Below are 13,817 nucleotides of genomic sequence, written 5' to 3'. Positions count from 1 at the left end.
TTTTACCAGAGCTGACCAGAGGAAAGCACAAACACAGTCCCCCACTACCACAAATAATGCAGTTGAGTTTCCCACATTTGGGGAAATCACAGGGGTCAGCATACCCAAAATGCAATGAATGAACCTCACCCTGGGAGAAAAATCTTCATGACCATGGTATCTCCTATGCAAAATAAGTATGATTTGGAATAGGGCTGGGGAGGGCCGCTGCTCATGCACATCTCTGTCAAGTAAAGGAGATTTAACTGAGGCAGCACAAGGGAACTCTCATCTGGGGACAACAACTGCAGGGAGAACACATATTTTCAGATGAACATGGGAGGGCAGAAGGCTGCCTAATACTGAAGCACCCCCAAACAACAAACCAAATGCAACAACTAGTGCAAGCATTCCTGGGGGAAGTTCTGCAGAAGACGGATTTGCATACGGTGATGTCATCCAAGCAGTGGGTCAAAGTTGGCTTCAACCCTCATCTGCATATGAAAAGAGAAAAGGGGCGTGCAGGGCATGGCGGCCTTTTGCGGTGCTTGGATGACCCCTAGTTCGCATTAAACACCTCCACCCTCCTTTGGTGTGGGGCTCATGTTGGCCATGCCCCATCCCCTGGAGCATTCAAGCTGATTTCTTGCAGCAGCTGGGCACTGTAACAGCTCCAGAGCTGCTCTGTAAGGCAAGTAAAAGGGTGTGGGCCCTGCAGCACTACCTGTAGTTTGCATTGTGCATTGGAAGGCACAAAGTAAGCAGACGGGAGGAGAAGTCAGGATAGTGCACAAGGGTATAGAAGGGAGCGGCTGAAGAAAAGAGAAGTGGAAGCCTTGCCCCCGGACTAAGAGAAAAGAATGCCCTTGCGCACTATCCTGACTTCTCCTCCCGTCTGCTTAATTTGTGCCTTCCAACGCACAATGCGAACAACAGGTGGTGCTGCAGGGCCCACACACTTTTACTTGCCTTACAGAACAGCTCTGGAGCTGTTACAGTGCCCAGCTGCTGCAAGAAATCAGCTTGAATGCATCAGGGGATGGGGCATGGCCAACATGAGCCCCACACCAAAGGAGGGTGGGGGTGTTTAATGCGAACTAGGGGTCATCCAAGCACTGCAAAAGGCCGCCATGCCCTGCATGCCCCTTTTCTCTTTTCATATGCAGATGAGGGTTCCAGTCAACTTTGGCCCACTGCTTGGATTTACATCACCGTATGCAAATCCGTCTGCTGCAGACCTTCCCCCAGGAGTGCTTGTACTAGTTGTTGCATATGGGCCCTCATTCCGAGTCGTTCGCTCTGTAAATTTCATCGCATCGCAGTGAAATTCTGCTTAGTACGCATGCGCAATATTCGCACTGCGACTGCGCCAAGTAATTTTACAATGAAGAAAGTATTTTTACTCACGGCTTTTTCTTCGCTCCGGCGATCGTAATGTGATTGACAGGAAATGGGTGTTACTGGGCGGAAACAGGCCGTTTTATGGGCGTGTGGGAAAAAACGCTACAGTTTCCGGAAAAAACGCAGGAGTGGCCGGAGAAACGGGGGAGTGTCTGGGCGAACTCTGGGAGTGTTTGTGACGTCAAACCAGGAACGACAAGCACTGAACTGATCGCAGATGCAGAGTAAGTCTGAAGCTACTCTGAAACTGCTAAGTAGTTTGTAATCGCAATATTGCGAATACATCGGTCGCAATTTTAAGAAGCTAAGATTCACTCCCAGTAGGCGGCGGCTTAGCGTGTGTAACTCTGCTAAAATCGCCTTGCGAGCGATCAACTCGGAATGAGGGCCATGGTTTGATATTTGATGGTGCTTCAGTATTAGGCAGCCTTCCGCCCTCCCATGTTCATCTGAAAAGATGTGGTCTCCCTGCAGTTGTTGTCCCCAGATGAGAGTTCCCTTGTGCTGCCTCAGTTGAATCTCCTTTACTTGACAGAGATGTGCCTGAGCAGCGGCCCTCACCAGCCCTATCCCAAATCATACTTATTTTGCATAGGAGATACCATGGTCATGAAGATTGTTCTCCCAGGGTTAGGTTCATTCATTGCATTCTGGGTATGCTGACCCCAGTGATTTTCCCAAATGTGGGAAACTCGACTGCATTATTTGTGGTAGTGGGGGACTGTGTTTGTGCTTTCCTCTGGTCAGCTCTGGTAAAAGTCAGATTTCTTTGTCTCAGATCTTCCTCTAGCCTTGTTCTTCTTTCGAGAGTTCCCTGGTGCTGCTTCAGTTGGATCTCCTTCACTTCACAGGGGGGAACCCGAGCAGCGACCCTCCCCAGCTCTAGCCCAACTCCTACTTACCTGCCAGGTGAGATACTATGATCATGAAGGTGCTTCTCCCAGGGCAAGGCTCAACCATTGCACTCTGGGTGTGCTGCTCCTGCGATTTCCCCAAATGTGGGAAACTTGACTGCATAATTTGTGTTTCCCCTCGTCGGCTCTCGTATAATTCAGATCTCTTTGTCTCAGGTCTCTCTCCAGCCTAGTTTGCTGTCTGTTTCCACTTCTCTTTTCTTGAGCCGCTCCCTTCTATGCCCTTGCGCACTATCCTGACTTCTCCCGTCTGCTTACTTCGTGCCTTCCAACGCACAATGCGAACTACAGGTAGTGCTGCAGGGCCCACACCCTTTTACTTGCCTTACAGAGTAGCTCTGGAGCAGTTACAGTGCCCAGCTGCTGCAAGAAATCAGCTTTAATGCTTCAGGGGCTGGGGCATAGCCAACATGAGCCCCACACAGAAGGAGGGAGGAGGTGTGTAATGCAAACTAGGGGTCATCCAAGCGCTGCAAAAGGCCGCCATGCCCTGCACGCCCCTTTTCTCTTTTCATATGCAGACGAGGGTTGAAGCCAACTTTGACCCACTGCTTGGATGACATCACCATATGCAAATCCATCTGCTGCAGGCCTTCCCCCAGGAATGCTTGCACTAGTTGTTGCATTTGGTTTGTTGTTTGGGGGTGCTTCAGTATTAGGCAGCCTTCTGCCCTCCCATGTTCATCTGAAAATATGTGTTCTCCCTGCAGTTGTTGTCCCCAGATGAGAGTTCCCTTGTGCTGCCTCAGTTAAATCTCCTTTACTTGACAGAGATGTGCATGAGCAGCGGCCCTCCCCAGCCCTATTCCAAATCATACTTATTTTGCATAGGAGATACCATGGTCATGAAGATTTTTCTCCCAGGGTGAGGTTCATTCATTGCATTTTGGGTATGCTGACCCCTGTGATTTCCCCAAATGTGGGAAACTCAACTGCATTATTTGTGGTAGTGGGGGACTGTGTTTGTGCTTTCCTCTGGTCAGCTCTGGTAAAAGTCAGATTTCTTTGTCTCAGATTTTCCTCTAGCCTTGTTCTTCTTTCGAGAGTTCCCTTGTGCTGCCTTAATTGGATCTCCTTCACTTTACAGGGGGGTACCCTAGCAGCGACCCTCCCCAGCTCTAGCCCAACTCCTACTTACCTGCCAGGTGAGATACTATGATCATGAAGGTGCTTCTCCCAGGGCAAGGCTCACCCATTGCACTCTGGGTGTGCTGCTCCTGCGATTTCCCCAAATGTGGGAAACTTGACTGTATAATTTGTGTTTCCCCTGGTCGGCTCTCGTATAATTCAGATCTCTTTGTCTCAGATCTCTCTCCAGCCTAGTTTGCTGTCTGTTTCCACTTCTCTTTTCTTGAGCCGCTTACTTCTATGCCCTTGCGCACTATCCTGACTTCTCCTCCTGTCTGCTTACTTTGTGCCTTCCAACGCACAATGCGAACTACAGGTAGTGCTGCAGGGCCCACACCCTTTTACTTGCCTTACAGAGCAGCTCTGGAGCTGTTACAGTGCCCAGCTGCTGCAAGAAATCAGCTTGAATGCTTCAGGGGCTGGGGCATAGCCAACATGAGCCCCACACCAAAGGAGGGTGGAGGTGTTTAATGCAAACTAGGGGTCAGCCAAGCGCCGCAAAAGGCCACCATGCCCTGCACGCCCCTTTTCTCTTTTCATATGCAGACGAGGGTTGAAGCCAACTTTGACCCACTGCTTGGATGACATCACCATATGCAAATCCATCTGCGGCAGGCCTTCCCCCAGGAATGCTTGCACTAGTTGTTGCATTTGGTTTGTTGTTTGGGGGTGCTTCAGTATTAGGCAGTCCTCTGCCCTCCCATGTTCATCTGAAAATATATGTTCTCCCTGCAGTTGTTGTCCCAAGATGAGAGTTCCCTTGTGCTGCCTCAGTTGAATCTCCTTTACTTGACAGAGATGTGCATGAGCAGCGGCCCTCCCCAGCCCTATTCCAAATCATACTTATTTTGCATAGGAGATACCATGGTCATGAAGATTTTTCTCCCAGGGTGAGGTTCATTCATTGCATTTTGGGTATGCTGACCCCTGTGATTTCCCCAAATGTGGGAAACTTGACTGCATTATTTGTGGTAGTGGGAGACTGTGTTTGTGCTTTCCTCTGGTCAGCTCTGGTAAAAGTCAGATTTCTTTGTCTCAGATCTTCCTCTAGCCTTGTTCTTCTTTCGAGAGTTCCCTGGTGCTGCCTCAGTTGGATCTCCTTCACTTCACAGGGGGGAACCCGAGCAGCGACCCTCCCCAGCTCTAGCCCAACTCCTACTTACCTGCCAGGTGAGATACTATGATCATGAAGGTGCTTCTCCCAGGGCAAGGCTCAACCATTGCACTCTGGGTGTGCTGCTCCTGCGATTTCCCCAAATGTGGGAAACGTGACTGCATAATTTGTGTTTCCCCTCGTCGGCTCTCGTATAATTCAGATCTCTTTGTCTCAGGTCTCTCTCCAGCCTAGTTTGCTGTCTGTTTCCACTTCTCTTTTCTTGAGCCGCTCCCTTCTATGCCCTTGCGCACTATCCTGACTTCTCCCGTCTGCTTACTTCGTGCCTTCCAACGCACAATGCGAACTACAGGTAGTGCTGCAGGGCCCACACCCTTTTACTTGCCTTACAGAGTAGCTCTGGAGCAGTTACAGTGCCCAGCTGCTGCAAGAAATCAGCTTGAATGCTTCAGGGGCTGGGGCATAGCCAACATGAGCCCCACACCGAAGGAGGGTGGAGGTGTGTAATGCGAACTAGGGGTCATCCAAGCGCTGCAAAAGGCCGCCATGCCCTGCACGCCCCTTTTCTCTTTTCATATGCAGACGAGGGTTGAAGCCAACTTTGACCCACTGCTTGGATGACATCACCATATGCAAATCCATCTGCTGCAGGCCTTCCCCCAGGAATGCTTGCACTAGTTGTTGCATTTGGTTTGTTGTTTGGGGGTGCTTCAGTATTAGGCAGCCTTCTGCCCTCACATGTTCATCTGAAAATATGTGTTCTCCCTGCAGTTGTTGTCCCCAGATGAGAGTTCCCTTGTGCTGCCTCAGTTGAATCTCCTTTACTTGACAGAGATGTGCCTGAGCAGCGGCCCTCCCCAGCCCTATCCCAAATCATACTTATTTTGCATAGGCGATACCATGGTCATGAAGATTGTTCTCCCAAGGTGAGGTTCATTCATTGCATTCTGGGTATGCTGACCCCTGTGATTTCCCCAAATGTGGGAAACTCGACTGCATTATTTGTGGTAGTGGGGGACTGTGTTTGTGCTTTCCTCTGGTCAGCTCTGGAAAAAGTCAGATTTCTTTGTCTCAGATCTTCCTCTAGCCTTGTTCTTCTTTCGAGAGTTCCCTTGTGCTGCCTCAGTTGGATCTCTTTCACTTGACAGGGGGGTGCCCGAACAGCGACCCTCCCCAGCTCTAGCCCAACTCCTACTTACCTGCCAGGTGAGATACTATGATCATGAAGGTGCTTCTCCCAGGGCAAGGCTCACCCATTGCACTCTGGGTGTGCTGCCCCTGCGATTTCCCCAAATGTGGGAAACTTGACTGCATAATTTGTGTTTCCCCTGGTCGGCTCTCGTATAATTCAGATCTCTTTGTCTCAGGTCTCTCTCCAGCCTAGTTTGCTGTCTGTTTCCACTTCTCTTTTCTTGAGCCGCTCCCTTCTATGCCCTTGCGCACTATCCTGACTTCTCCTCCTGTCTGCTTACTTTGTGCCTTCCAACGCACAATGCGATCTACAGGTAGTGCTGCAGGGCCCAGACCCTTTTACTTGCCTTACAGAGCAGCTCTGGAGCTGTTACAGTGCCCAGCTGCTGCAAGAAATCAGCTTGAATGCTTCAGGGGCTGGGGCATAGCCAACATGAGCCCCACACCAAAGGAGGGTGGAGGTGTTTAATGCAAACTAGGGGTCAGCCAAGCGCCGCAAAAGGCCACCATGCCCTGCACGCCCCTTTTCTCTTTTCATATGCAGACGAGGGTTGAAGCCAACTTTGACCCACTGCTTGGATGACATCACCATATGCAAATCCATCTGCGGCAGGCCTTCCCCCAGGAATGCTTGCACTAGTTGTTGCATTTGGTTTGTTGTTTGGGGGTGCTTCAGTATTAGGCAGCCTTCTGCCCTCCCATGTTCATCTGAAAATATATGTTCTCCCTGCAGTTGTTGTCCCAAGATGAGAGTTCCCTTGTGCTGCCTCAGTTGAATCTCCTTTACTTGACAGAGATGTGCATGAGCAGCGGCACTCCCCAGCCCTATTCCAAATCATACTTATTTTGCATAGGAGATACCATGGTCATGAAGATTTTTCTCCCAGGGTGAGGTTCATTCATTGCATTTTGGGTATGCTGACCCCTGTGATTTCCCCAAATGTGGGAAACTTGACTGCATTATTTGTGGTAGTGGGAGACTGTGTTTGTGCTTTCCTCTGGTCAGCTCTGGTAAAAGTCAGATTTCTTTGTCTCAGATTTTCCTTTAGCCTTGTTCTTCTTTCGAGAGTTCCCTTGTGCTGCCTCAGTTGGATCTCCTTCACTTTACAGGGGGGTACCCGAGCAGCGACCCTCCCCAGCTCTAGCCCAACTCCTACTTACCTGCCAGGTGAGATACTATGATCATGAAGGTGCTTCTCCCAGGGCAAGGCTCACCCATTGTACTCTGGGTGTGCTGCTCCTGCGATTTCCCCAAATGTGGGAAACTTGACTGCATAATTTGTGTTTCCCCTGGTCGGCTCTCGTATAATTCAGATCTCTTTGTCTCAGGTCTCTCTCCAGCCTAGTTTGCTGTCTGTTTCCACTTCTCTTTTCTTCAGCCGCTCCCTTCTATACCCTTGTGCACTATCCTGACTTCTCCTCCCGTCTGCTTACTTTGTGCCTTCCAATGCACAATGCAAACTACAGGTAGTGCTGCAGGGCCCACACCCTTTTACTTGCCTTACAGAGCAGCTCTGGAGCTGTTGCAGTGCCAAGCTGCTGCAAGAAATCAGCTTGAATGCTTCAGGGGCTGGGGCATAGCCAACATGAGCCCCACACCGAAGAAGGGTGGAGGTGTTTAATGCAAACTAGGGGTCAGACAAGCGCAGCAAAAGGCCACCATGCCCTGCACGCCCCTTTTCTGTTTTCATATGCAGACGAGGGTTGAAGCCAACTTTGACCCACTGCTTGGATGACATCACCATATGCAAATCCATCTGCGGCAGGCCTTCCCCCAGGAATGCTTGCACTAGTTGTTGCATTTGGTTTGTTGTTTGGGGGTGCTTCAGTATTAGGCAGCCGTCTGCCCTCCCATGTTCATCTGAAAATATGTGTTCTCCCTGCAGTTGTTGTCCCTAGATGAGAGTTCCCTTGTGCTGCCTCAGTTGAATCTCCTTAACTTGACAGAGATGTGCCTGAGCAGCGGCCCTCCCCAGCTCTATCCCAAATCATACTTATTTTGCATAGGAGATACCATGGTCATGAAGATTATTCTCCCAGGGTGAGGTTCATTCATTGCATTCTGGGTATGCTGACCCCTGTGATTTCCCCAAATGTGGGAAACTCGACTGCTTTATTTGTGGTAGTGGGGGACTGTGTTTGTGTTTTCCTCTGGTCAGCTCTGGTAAAAGTCAGATTTCTTTGTTTCAGAGCCTTGTTCTTCTTTTGAGAGTTCCCTTGTGCTGCCTCAGTTGGATCTCCTTCACTTGACAGGGGGGTGCCCGAGCAGAGACCCTCCCCAGCTCTAGCCCAACTCCTACTTACCTGCCAGGTGAGATACTATGATCATGAAGGTGCTTCTCCCAGGGCAAGGCTCACCCATTGCACTCTGGGTGTGCTGCCCCTGCGATTTCCCCAAATGTGGGAAACTTGACTGCATAATTTGTGTTTCCCCTGGTCGGCTCTCGTATAATTCAGATCTCTTTGTCTCAGGTCTCTCTCCAGCCTAGTTTGCTGTCTGTTTCCACTTCTCTTTTCTTCAGCCGCTCCCTTCTATACCCTTGTGCACTATCCTGACTTCTCCTCCCGTCTGCTTACTTTGTGCCTTCCAATGCACAATGCAAACTACAGGTAGTGCTGCAGGGCCCACACCCTTTTACTTGCCTTACAGAGCAGCTCTGGAGCTGTTACAGTGCCCAGCTGCTGCAAGAAATCTGCTTGAATGCTTCAGGGGATGGGGCATGGCCAACATGAGCCCCACACCAAAGGAGGGTGGAGGTGTTTAATGCGAACTAGGGGTCATCCAAGCACCGCAAAAGGCCGCCATGCCCTGCACGCCCCTTTTCTCTTTTCATATGCAGATGAGGGTTGAAGCCAACTTTGACCCACTGCTTGTATGACATCACCGTATGCAAATCCGTCTTCTGCAGAACTTCCCCCAGGAATGCTTGCACTAGTTGTTGCATTTGGTTTGTTGTTTGGGGGTGCTTCAGTATTAGGCAGCCTTCTGCCCTCCCATGTTCATCTGAAAATATGTGTTCTCCCTGCAGTTGTTGTCCCCAGATGAGAGTTCCCTTGTGCTGCCTCAGTTGAATCTCCTTTACTTGACAGAGATGTGCCAGAGCAGCGGCCCTCCCCAGCCCTATTCCAAATCATACTTATTTTGCATAGGAGATACCATGGTCATGAAGATTGTTCTCCCAGGGTGAGGTTCATTCATTGCATTTTGGGTATGCTGACCCCTGTGATTTCCCCAAATGTGGGAAACTCAACTGCATTATTTGTGGTAGTGGGGGACTGTGTTTGTGCTTTCCTCTGGTCAGCTCTGGTAAAAGTCAGATTTCTTTGTCTCAGATTTTCCTCTTGCCTTGTTCTTCTTTCGAGAGTTCCCTTTTGCTGCCTCAGTTGGATCTCCTTCACTTGACAGGGGGGTACCCGAGCAGCGACCCTCCCCAGCTCTAGCCCAACTCCTACTTACCTGCCAGGTGAGATACTATGATCATGAAGGTGCTTCTCCCAGGGCAAGGCTCACCCATTGCACTCTGGGTGTGCTGCTCCTGCGATTTCCCCAAATGTGGGAAACTTGACTGCATAATTTGTGTTTCCCCTGGTCGGCTCTCGTATAATTCAGATCTCTTTGTCTCTCTCCAGCCTAGTTTGCTGTCTGTTTCCACTTCTCTTTTCTTCAGCCGCTCCCTTCTATACCCTTGTGCACTATCCTGACTTCTCCTCCCGTCTGCTTACTTTGTGCCTTCCAATGCACAATGCAAACTACAGGTAGTGCTGCAGGGCCCACACCCTTTTACTTGCCTTACAGAGCAGCTCTGGAGCTGTTACAGTGCCCAGCTGCTGCAAGAAATCAGCTTGAATGCTTCAGGGGCTGGGGCATAGCCAACATGAGCCCCACACCGAAGGAGGGTGGAGGTGTTTAATGCAAACTAGGGGTCGGTCAAGCGCCGCAAAAGGCCACCATGCCCTGCACGCCCCTTTTCTGTTTTCATATGCAGACGAGGGTTGAAGCCAACTTTGACCCACTGCTTGGATGACATCACCATATGCAAATCCATCTGCGGCAGGCCTTCCCCCAGGAATGCTTGCACTAGTTGTTGCATTTGGTTTGTTGTTTGGGGGTGCTTCAGTATTAGTCAGCCTTCTGCTCCACCCTCCTTTGGTGTGGGGCTCATGTTGGCCATGTCCCATCCCCTGAAGCATTCAAGCAGATTTCTTGCAGCAGCTGGGCACTGTAACAGCTCCAGAGCTGCTCTGTAAGGCAAGTAAAAGGGTGTGGGCCCTGCAGCACTACCTGTAGTTTGCATTGTGCATTGGAAGGCACAAAGTAAGCAGACGGGAGGAGAAGTCAGGATAGTGCACAAGGGTATAGAAGGGAGCGGCTGAAGAAAAGAGAAGTGGAAACAGACAGCAAACTAGGCTGGAGAGAGATCTGAGACAAAGAGATCTGAATTATACGAGAGCCGACCAGGGGAAACACAAATTATGCAGTCAAGTTTCCCACATTTGGGGAAATCGCAGGGGCTGCACACCCAGAGTGCAATGGGTGAGCCTTGCCCTGGGAGAAGCACCTTCATGATCATAGTATCTCACCTGGCAGGTAAGTAGGAGTTGGGCTAGAGCTGGGGAGGGTCGCTGCTCGGGCACCCCCCTGTTAAGTGAAGGAGATCCAACTGAGGCAGCACAAGGGAACTCTCAAAAGAAGAACAAGGCTAGAGGAAGATCTGAAACAAAGAAATCTGACTTTTACCAGAGCTGACCAGAAGAAAACACAAACACAGTCCCCCACTACCACAAATAAAGCAGTCGAGTTTCCCACATTTGGGGAAATCACAGGGGTCAGCATACCCAAAATGCAATGAATGAACCTCACCTCGACTGCTTTATTTGTGGTAGTGGGGGACTGTGTTTGTGTTTTCTTCTGGTCAGCTCTGGTAAAAGTCAGATTTCTTTGTTTCAGATCTTCCTCTAGCCTTGTTCTTCTTTTGAGAGTTCCCTTGTGCTGCCTCAGTTGGATCTCCTTCACTTAACAGGGGGGTGCCCGAGCAGCGACCCTCCCCAGCTCTAGCCCAACTCATACTTACCTGCCAGGTGAGATACTATGATCATGAAGGTGCTTCTCCCAGGGCAAGGCTCACCCATTGCACTCTGGGTGTGCTGCCCCTGCGATTTCCCCAAATGTGGGAAACTTGACTGCATAATTTGTGTTTCCCCTGGTCGGCTATCGTATAATTCAGATCTCTTTGTCTCAGATCTCTCTCCAGCCTAGTTTGCTGTCTGTTTCCACTTCTCTTTTCTTCAGCCGCTCCCTTCTATACCCTTGTGCACTATCCTGACTTCTCCTCCCGTCTGCTTACTTTGTGCCTTCCAATGCACAATGCAAACTACAGGTAGTGCTGCAGGGCCCACACCCTTTTACTTGCCTTACAGAGCAGCTCTTGAGCTGTTACAGTGCCCAGCTGCTGCAAGAAATCTGCTTGAAAGCTTCAGGGGATGGGGCATGGCCAACATGAGCCCCACACCAAAGCAGGGTGCAGCAGAAGGCTGCCTAATACTGAAGCACCCCCAAACAACAAACCAAATGCAACAACTAGTGCAAGCATTCCTGGGGGAAGGCCTGCCGCAGATGGATTTGCATATGGTGATGTCATCCAAGCAGTGGGTCAAAGTTGGCTTCAACCCTCATCTGCATATGAAAACAGAAAAGGGGCGTGCAGGGCATGGTGGCCTTTTGCGGCGCTTGACTGACCCCTAGTTTGCATTAAACACCTCCACCCTCCTTCGGTGTGGGGCTGATGTTGGCTATGCCCCAGCCCCTGAAGCATTCAAGCTGATTTCTTGCAGCAGCTGGGCACTGTAACAGCTCCAGAGCTGCTCTGTAAGGCAAGTAAAAGGGTGTGGGCCCTGCAGCACTACCTGTAGTTTGCATTGTGCATTGGAAGGCACAAAGTAAGCAGACGGGAGGAGAAGTCAGGATAGTGCACAAGGGTATAGAAGGGAGCGGCTGAAGAAAAGAGAAGTGGAAACAGACAGCAAACTAGGCTGGAGAGAGACCTGAGACAAAGAGATCTGAATTATACGAGAGCCGACGAGGGGAAACACAAATTATGCAGTCAAGTTTCCCACATTTGGGGAAATCGCAGGAGCAGCACACCCAGAGTACAATGGGTGAGCCTTGCCCTGGGAGAAGCACCTTAATGATCATAGTATCTCACCTGGCAGGTAAGTAGGAGTTGGGCTAGAGCTGGGGAGGGTCGCTGCTCGGGTACCCCCCTGTAAAGTGAAGGAGATCCAACAAAGGCAGCACAAGGGAACTCTCGAAAGAAGAACAAGGCTAGAGGAAAATGTGAGACAAAGAAATCTGACTTTTACTAGAGCTGACCAGAGGAAAGCACAAACACAGTCCCCCACTACCACAAATAATGCAGTTGAGTTTCCCACATTTGGGGAAATCACAGGGGTCAGCATACCCAAAATGCAATGAATGAACCTCACCCTGGGAGAAAAATCTTCATGACCATGGTATCTCCTATGCAAAATAAGTATGATTTGGAATAGGGCTGGGGAGGGCCGCTGCTCATGCACATCTCTGTCAAGTAAAGGAGATTCAACTGAGGCAGCACAAGGGAACTCTCATCTGGGGACAACAACTGCAGGGAGAACATATATTTTCAGATGAACATGGGAGGGCAGAAAGCTGCCTAATACTGAAGCACCCCCAAACAACAAACCAAATGCAACAACTAGTGCAAGCATTCCTGGGGGAAGGCCTGCCGCAGATGGATTTGCATATGGTGATGTCATCCAAGCAGTGGGTCAAAGTTGGCTTCAACCCTCGTCTGCATATGAAAAGAGAAAAGGGGCGTGCAGGGCATGGTGGCCTTTTGCGGCACTTGGCTGACCCCTAGTTTGCATTAAACACCTCCACCCTCCTTTGGTGTGGGGCTCATGTTGGCTATGCCCCAGCCCCTGAAGCATTCAAGCTGATTTCTTGCAGCAGCTGGGCACTGTAACAGCTCCAGAGCTGCTCTGTAAGGCAAGTAAAAGGGTGTGGGCCCTGCAGCACTACCTGTAGTTCGCATTGTGCGTTGGAAGGCACAAAGTAAGCAGACAGGAGGAGAAGTCAGGATAGTGCGCAAGGGCATAGAAGGGAGCGGCTCAAGAAAAGAGAAGTGGAAACAGACAGCAAACTAGGCTGGAGAGAGACCAGAGACAAAGAGATCTGAATTATACGAGAGCCGACCACGGGAAACACAAATTATGCAGTCAAGTTTCCCACATTTGGGGAAATCGCAGGAGCAGCACACCTAGAGTGCAATGGGTGAGCCTTGCCCTGGGAGAAGCACCTTCATGATCATAGTATCTCACCTGGCAGGTAAGTAGGAGTTGGGCTAGAGCTGGGGAGGATCGCTGCTCGGGTACCCCCCTGTAAACTGAAGGAGATCCAACTGAGGCAGCACAAGGGAACTCTCGAAAGAAGAACAAGGCTAGAGGAAAATCTGAGACAAAGAAATCTGACTTTTACCAGAGCTGACCAGAGGAAAGCACAAACACAGTCCCCCACTACCACAAATAATGCAGTCAAGTTTCCCACATTTGGGGAAATCACAGGGGTCAGCATACCCAAAATGCAATGAATGAACCTCACCCTGGGAGAACAATCTTCATGACCATGGTATCTCCTATGCAAAATAAGTATGATTTGGAATAGGGCTGGGGAGGGCCGCTGCTCATGCACATCTCTGTCAAGTAAAGGAGATTCAACTGAGGCAGCACAAGGGAACTCTCATCTGGGGACAACAACTGCAGGGAGAACACATATTTTCAGATGAACATGGGAGGGCAGAAGGCTGCCTAATACTGAAGCACCCCCAAACAACAAACCAAATGCAACAACTAGTGCAAGCATTCCTGGGGGAAGTTCTGCAGAAGACGGATTTGCATACGGTGATGTCATCCAAGCAGTGGGTCAAAGTTGGCTTCAACCCTCATCTGCATATGAAAAGAGAAAAGGAGCGTGCAGGGCATGGCGGCCTTTTGCGGTGCTTGGATGACCCCTAGTTCGCATAAAACACCTCCACCCTCCTTTGGTGTGGGGCTCA

The 13,817-nt window shown here is 50.1% G+C and overlaps 17 non-coding genes and 4 pseudogenes across 17 annotated transcripts; 15 read left to right on the top strand and 6 right to left on the bottom strand.

Annotated features, from left to right (window-relative positions):
* Positions 1-16: 16 nt before the first annotated feature.
* LOC135016525 (U1 spliceosomal RNA) lies at positions 17-180 on the bottom strand. The gene has a single exon (XR_010214610.1). It is a non-coding gene; the product is annotated as a U1 spliceosomal RNA (small nuclear RNA).
* Positions 181-1,958: 1,778 nt separating this feature from the next.
* LOC135016220 (U1 spliceosomal RNA) lies at positions 1,959-2,122 on the top strand. The gene has a single exon (XR_010214355.1). It is a non-coding gene; the product is annotated as a U1 spliceosomal RNA (small nuclear RNA).
* A 152-nt stretch (positions 2,123-2,274) lies between these two features.
* LOC135016415 (U1 spliceosomal RNA) lies at positions 2,275-2,410 on the top strand (annotated as a pseudogene).
* A 698-nt stretch (positions 2,411-3,108) lies between these two features.
* LOC135016524 (U1 spliceosomal RNA) lies at positions 3,109-3,272 on the top strand. The gene has a single exon (XR_010214609.1). It is a non-coding gene; the product is annotated as a U1 spliceosomal RNA (small nuclear RNA).
* Positions 3,273-3,424: 152 nt separating this feature from the next.
* Positions 3,425-3,587, top strand: LOC135016329 (U1 spliceosomal RNA). Its single transcript, XR_010214463.1, has one exon. It is a non-coding gene; the product is annotated as a U1 spliceosomal RNA (small nuclear RNA).
* Positions 3,588-4,261: 674 nt separating this feature from the next.
* On the top strand, positions 4,262-4,425 carry LOC135016259 (U1 spliceosomal RNA). Its single transcript, XR_010214394.1, has one exon. It is a non-coding gene; the product is annotated as a U1 spliceosomal RNA (small nuclear RNA).
* A 152-nt stretch (positions 4,426-4,577) lies between these two features.
* LOC135016446 (U1 spliceosomal RNA) lies at positions 4,578-4,713 on the top strand (annotated as a pseudogene).
* A 698-nt stretch (positions 4,714-5,411) lies between these two features.
* On the top strand, positions 5,412-5,575 carry LOC135016246 (U1 spliceosomal RNA). Its single transcript, XR_010214381.1, has one exon. It is a non-coding gene; the product is annotated as a U1 spliceosomal RNA (small nuclear RNA).
* Positions 5,576-5,727: 152 nt separating this feature from the next.
* LOC135016299 (U1 spliceosomal RNA) lies at positions 5,728-5,890 on the top strand. Its single transcript, XR_010214434.1, has one exon. It is a non-coding gene; the product is annotated as a U1 spliceosomal RNA (small nuclear RNA).
* A 674-nt stretch (positions 5,891-6,564) lies between these two features.
* Positions 6,565-6,728, top strand: LOC135016257 (U1 spliceosomal RNA). Its single transcript, XR_010214392.1, has one exon. It is a non-coding gene; the product is annotated as a U1 spliceosomal RNA (small nuclear RNA).
* Positions 6,729-6,880: 152 nt separating this feature from the next.
* On the top strand, positions 6,881-7,043 carry LOC135016359 (U1 spliceosomal RNA). Its single transcript, XR_010214492.1, has one exon. It is a non-coding gene; the product is annotated as a U1 spliceosomal RNA (small nuclear RNA).
* A 674-nt stretch (positions 7,044-7,717) lies between these two features.
* LOC135016234 (U1 spliceosomal RNA) lies at positions 7,718-7,881 on the top strand. Its single transcript, XR_010214369.1, has one exon. It is a non-coding gene; the product is annotated as a U1 spliceosomal RNA (small nuclear RNA).
* Positions 7,882-8,023: 142 nt separating this feature from the next.
* LOC135016298 (U1 spliceosomal RNA) lies at positions 8,024-8,186 on the top strand. The gene has a single exon (XR_010214433.1). It is a non-coding gene; the product is annotated as a U1 spliceosomal RNA (small nuclear RNA).
* A 674-nt stretch (positions 8,187-8,860) lies between these two features.
* LOC135016190 (U1 spliceosomal RNA) lies at positions 8,861-9,024 on the top strand. Its single transcript, XR_010214326.1, has one exon. It is a non-coding gene; the product is annotated as a U1 spliceosomal RNA (small nuclear RNA).
* A 152-nt stretch (positions 9,025-9,176) lies between these two features.
* LOC135016331 (U1 spliceosomal RNA) lies at positions 9,177-9,339 on the top strand. Its single transcript, XR_010214465.1, has one exon. It is a non-coding gene; the product is annotated as a U1 spliceosomal RNA (small nuclear RNA).
* Positions 9,340-10,160: 821 nt separating this feature from the next.
* LOC135016353 (U1 spliceosomal RNA) lies at positions 10,161-10,323 on the bottom strand. Its single transcript, XR_010214486.1, has one exon. It is a non-coding gene; the product is annotated as a U1 spliceosomal RNA (small nuclear RNA).
* Positions 10,324-10,791: 468 nt separating this feature from the next.
* LOC135016285 (U1 spliceosomal RNA) lies at positions 10,792-10,954 on the top strand. The gene has a single exon (XR_010214420.1). It is a non-coding gene; the product is annotated as a U1 spliceosomal RNA (small nuclear RNA).
* An 855-nt stretch (positions 10,955-11,809) lies between these two features.
* LOC135016424 (U1 spliceosomal RNA) lies at positions 11,810-11,945 on the bottom strand (annotated as a pseudogene).
* A 152-nt stretch (positions 11,946-12,097) lies between these two features.
* On the bottom strand, positions 12,098-12,261 carry LOC135016523 (U1 spliceosomal RNA). The gene has a single exon (XR_010214608.1). It is a non-coding gene; the product is annotated as a U1 spliceosomal RNA (small nuclear RNA).
* A 685-nt stretch (positions 12,262-12,946) lies between these two features.
* On the bottom strand, positions 12,947-13,098 carry LOC135016434 (U1 spliceosomal RNA; annotated as a pseudogene).
* A 152-nt stretch (positions 13,099-13,250) lies between these two features.
* On the bottom strand, positions 13,251-13,414 carry LOC135016178 (U1 spliceosomal RNA). Its single transcript, XR_010214314.1, has one exon. It is a non-coding gene; the product is annotated as a U1 spliceosomal RNA (small nuclear RNA).
* Positions 13,415-13,817: the final 403 nt, after the last annotated feature.

This window comes from Pseudophryne corroboree, unplaced genomic scaffold, assembly GCF_028390025.1.
Source record: "Pseudophryne corroboree isolate aPseCor3 unplaced genomic scaffold, aPseCor3.hap2 scaffold_299, whole genome shotgun sequence".
NCBI classification, from domain to species: Eukaryota; Metazoa; Chordata; class Amphibia; order Anura; family Myobatrachidae; genus Pseudophryne; species Pseudophryne corroboree.
This window is presented reverse-complemented; position numbering and strand designations above follow the sequence as displayed.